Below are 4815 nucleotides of genomic sequence, written 5' to 3' on the forward strand. Positions count from 1 at the left end.
TTCCAGGCACTGTATAGATGATGCCTAAACAATATTAAATATGCTCTTCTTATGATTTGATAATTCCAGTCTTCAGAATAATCTCAAACAGTTAATCAAGATTCAGGAGTTATCACACGTGTCTGTTCAAGCTGACAAAGGTCGCCCATTTTCCTCTTGCTTCTTCTTTCTTTCCTCTGTTTTCTTGTGATCAGCTATTTTGGTGCCTTTTTTATTTTTGTTCTTGGTGTGGTAGATACCTTGCGTCATATAAGGTAGCGGTCATGTCACTTTATGCAAATTACATGACTTATTAAAACCAGATGTAAAGTGTGGAGGTCGAAGTGCACCTTGGTGAAGAATGGTGCATCGATTCGACGAACGACGGACTTTAAAATTTAAGACAATGCCGAATGAAGTTCTTTTTTTTTTAATGAAGGAAAGCTCTATACCGCACTTCATATTTTTCTTAAATTCAATCCCTCTCACCCTGCACATAATCTTGATATTCTCTCTCTCCCCCTCCTCCTTCTTCTCTTCGTAGTACCACAGTTTAAATTTTCTCACACCGACAGAATTTATGCTGTCTCTAATTTTGATACTCTTCATCCCCCTCTGTTTCTCCTGAACACACTGGAGACAAGAGTCACGGGCGGGGTGTCCTTTCCTGGAACCAGGCAGTGGGCTGAGAACGCGGGTCGGCTGACCCTGATTATTTCGTCACGTCACGTGGTCAACGAACACGCACCGCGAGTGAGAGAACCTCCGTTTTCTGGCTATCCGGTTGAACTTTACGCTAGCTCACTTGTTATTTTGCCGGGGCCGGGGGAGAGCACCTTACGTAGCTTGTCCCAGAAAGGCCATTTGCACGGACCGCCTTTTCCATGTTGGGCGGCCACGCTCGCTTTTCTTACTTCTCAAAGGTTTTTGTAAAGATCGCGCCTTGACTTTTTTGTTGTGCGTGATATATTACCTCAATATACGCGAAGCTGAAAAAACAGCAACAGAGATATTGACAGCTACACCGGGAGATAAAAAAATGGAAGGGAAAAGAAAGACGCAAAAAATGCCTTCTGGACGGGAATTTTAAATATGCTGCGCAATTGAGAGAAAATGAGAAAAAGGTGATTGATTGTGAATATCAGGTTAAACATGTTTATAGTTGCCGTCAACGAAAAGAACGCTGGCCGAAGTTTATTACTTGGAATGGAGAGCATGCTGGTAAGGATAAAACAAATAATGGGAAGGACATAAAATGGGCACGGCGTGGCCAGGCTGAGCATGTCACCTAAACTGTTCCTACATTTTGAACAGGCGCTGTTGTGGTGCGCCGTCTACCCCGCACATGCCACAAAGATACCTGCAATCACAACCGTCATCGTAGATTATAGATGGTTGCCAAGAGTGGAGGGAACGCCGACGCAAGGGTGGGCAATCGACGCTACCGTCATCCACCGCGCCGACCTTTTAAAAGGACCGAAAACTATGACTGCTCCAGAGAACCCAGCGGGGCCCGGCAGAGAATGTCGCCTAAACTGTTCCTATTTTTTTAACAGGTTAGTAGATTCTCCCATCTTAAATGTTTCAGTAGCGACGACCGATTCTTCGTGGTTTTGCTGTGCCCCAAAGTGTTTTGGAAACATGCGCGGAATGTTGCAAATGAGTCCTGCTGCTGTTGGCCGGTGATATCGAGGAAACTCCTGGTCCTGACATCTAGGCAGTGTCCAACCAACTTCTCCTGCGCAAGAAAAAAAAAGAGAAAATGAGTGAGGATATAAAATAAATTAAGGAAAGTCAAGCCAATTTTCGTAAAGAATTGGAAGCAATAAACACCAGAGTAGGTCACTTAGATGAGTCAATGGAAAGGGTACAGTTGCATGATATGAAAATATCTGACCTTGTGAAAAGTGTTTAAAAAGATTAGCATCCTTATCCAGTCACAGCAGAAGAAACTGATTGATTTGGCAGACAGAGGCCGTTGTAACAACTTGATTGTGTTTGGTATTCTGAGGATGCAGATGTAAAAAAAGTGTGCTGACTGAACTTTTTGAAAACCGCATGGGGGTTAAAGTCAGCGCAATTGAACGAGTCCACAGACTTAGAAGATAGAGCGCGGATAAAAAACGACCAATTATTGGCAAGTTTTACAACTATAACGATAAGCTCGAAGTGTTTACAAACTACAAAACATTAGCCAAGGGGGTGCATGTAAGGCTTGTCCACGATACGATGGTGGTCGATAAGAAAATGTATTCGGCGGACGACGGAAGAAATTGTAAAATAAAGCTTGCCACCGGGGTGGCAAAACAAGACAAGCCTGAATGACGACGAAATAACTTAAACAAAGTTTTGAAGCTGATCAATGTTTACGCACGGAGTTTTGTAAATAAAGTAGGGGAACTAGAACACTTGCTTATTCATTACGGTTCTGATGTGGTTATGGTTACTGAAACTTGGTTGCGTCCTGAGATAACAAATAGTGAACTGCTCCCGTCAAAGTATAAAATGATACGTAATAACCGCGTGGCACCTGACGGAGGAGTTGGTATAATACTGAAAGAAAGTATTGACTTCGTTCGTATGCCAGATATCCCAGATAACGAAAGTGTCTGCAGCAAAATGAATTTTCTTCGCGCTTATTTTATAATTGAAGCCGTCTACAAGCCCCCGAATTACCCTGTTTCTTTCTTGGAGGAAATTCAGGATTATTTAATGGATAACATTCAAGCGAACTGCCGCGTTATTATTGCCAGAAATTTTAATCTTCCAGAAATAAATTGGGGTAAGCTGGAAACGGGACAAACTGATGTAAAAATCTCTGAAGTTCTCATGAATATCGCATTTGGAAATGGACTTGTACAGATTTTGAGCGAGAGCACGAGGTGTGAATCATTACTTGATTTTATATTTGTTAATAGCGACGCGTCAAAATTTTCAATTTCAATGGAGGATGGGCTGTTTGACCATAAGCTTTTGTTTTTGTGCATGAAAGACACCTTACTGCAAGACAATATTAGAAAACCATTCATCTGCGTATGGGACTTCAGCAGAACTGACGACTTAAGCATTCTTGAATGATCTAGATATATCTTTGTGCACATTGCATGGGGTGATGAATGTGAATTGTTTGTGGCTTCGTTTTAAAAGTATTGTCAAATATTCTCTAGAACACTTTGTCCCAAAAAGAAAAAAAGATTGTGCGGAAACACAACCCCTGGGTAAATCGTGAAATTATTCATACAAAACGGAAAATAAAACGAAAGCGAGAAAAGAAGACTACAAATAAAAACGAGCTTACCAGCCTCTCACGGACCCTAAAAAAGAAGTTATCACATGCAAAGGAAAAATACTACACAGAAGCCCTAACTCAGTTCATGAAAACTTCACCGCAAAGATTTTGGCGTCACCTCGCATCATCCCGAGATTGTTTAAAATATGTGTAAGTGAACAATGAAATTATTACCGACCATGGTGAGATAGCTTTTCGATAGAATTATTTTTTTTCTCTCGGTGTTTGTTGACTCGCATTGTAACATACCGTCTCTGGAAGGTGTCTCTGTGGAAATGTCTCAAACTGATTTTAGCCTCTGTATATCACAAGAAGGTATTTCTTTCTCTTTTATTAAACCTTCATAGTAATACGTCTGAATGCTCCGACAATATTCCTAACAAATGTTTTACACGCTATGCAGAATAGGTGTCTGAATACCTGACAATCACATTTCGTGCATCTTTGGATCAACATGTTCTTCCCACCAATTTGCTAACCACTCAAGTCATTCTTGTGTATAAATTTGTCAACAGGTGTAATGTTGAAAATTATCGACCAATTTCTATTACTTGTGTCTGTTGTAAGATGCTAGAGCATGTTTTATTGGCTTATCTTTTTGATTACTTTGAGAACTTGAGAGCTTTTAATCCCAGCCAGCACGGATTCTGGCGGAGGTTTTCGACAGTCACACAAGTGATATAAACTATTCGCGATTTCACGACTTCGCTGGATAAAAGAGGCCAGACGGATGCAATCTGTCTGGACCTTTCAAAGGCTTTCGACAGTGTTCCCAATGCACAACTTACCCAGAAGCTAAAAGACGCCAGCATAAATTTAAAGGTATGGAGATGGATCACGGCTTATGTCACCAACCGTACTCAATTTGTCGAAGTTAATGGTGCTAGGTCAGCTACATTAAAAGTAGCGTCGGGAATTCTTCAAGGGTCTGTGCTGGGACCTGTATTATTCTAAGTATTCTTAAATTATTTTTAAGGCTGACAAACACGATTAAAAACGTTCTTGCTTATAACTATGAGCTTGTCGACAAACCATTACATTCGTCAGCAATTTTAAATACCTGGGTGTAACCGTGTCGAGTCATATTAATTGGAAATTTCATTTCGACAATGTTGCAAGCTCCGCAGAAAAAGAAAATTATAGTTCTTAAGACGTAACCTTAAATTAGCGAAAGAGGAAGTAAAGCTTACAGCTTATTTAACATTTGTACACCCAGTCTTAAAATACGCAAGTGCCGAATGGGACCCATACAAAAAAAAAAATTGAAAAAATTTGAAAAAAGGTACTGTGAAGAGCTGCTAGATTTATCACAGCCCAATACCGAAGGACTCAGTCTGTCAGTGCGATGCTTACTCACCTCAACGTGCAATCACTAGCAGAGCGTCGAAAAGTGGCTACACTAAAATTGCTTTATTTGATACAAAACAATAGTCTCAACATAGACTGACTGCGATATTTAAAGGCTCGTTCTACTAGAGGACTTAGAAGAAATCAGAATAAAATGATAACGCCAATGAAAGTGTGAATCGACCCTTTTAGACAACGGA

At 40.6% G+C, this 4815-nt stretch overlaps 1 pseudogene; it reads left to right on the plus strand.

Moving 5' to 3' along the window:
* The first annotated feature begins 1260 nt into the window (after window positions 1–1260).
* On the plus strand, window positions 1261–2304 carry LOC120840827 (annotated as a pseudogene).
* Window positions 2305–4815: the final 2511 nt, after the last annotated feature.

The sequence above is a fragment of the Ixodes scapularis genome, unplaced genomic scaffold (assembly GCF_016920785.2).
Source record: "Ixodes scapularis isolate PalLabHiFi unplaced genomic scaffold, ASM1692078v2 PGA_scaffold3__209_contigs__length_174095766, whole genome shotgun sequence".
Classification (NCBI taxonomy): Eukaryota; Metazoa; Arthropoda; class Arachnida; order Ixodida; family Ixodidae; genus Ixodes; species Ixodes scapularis.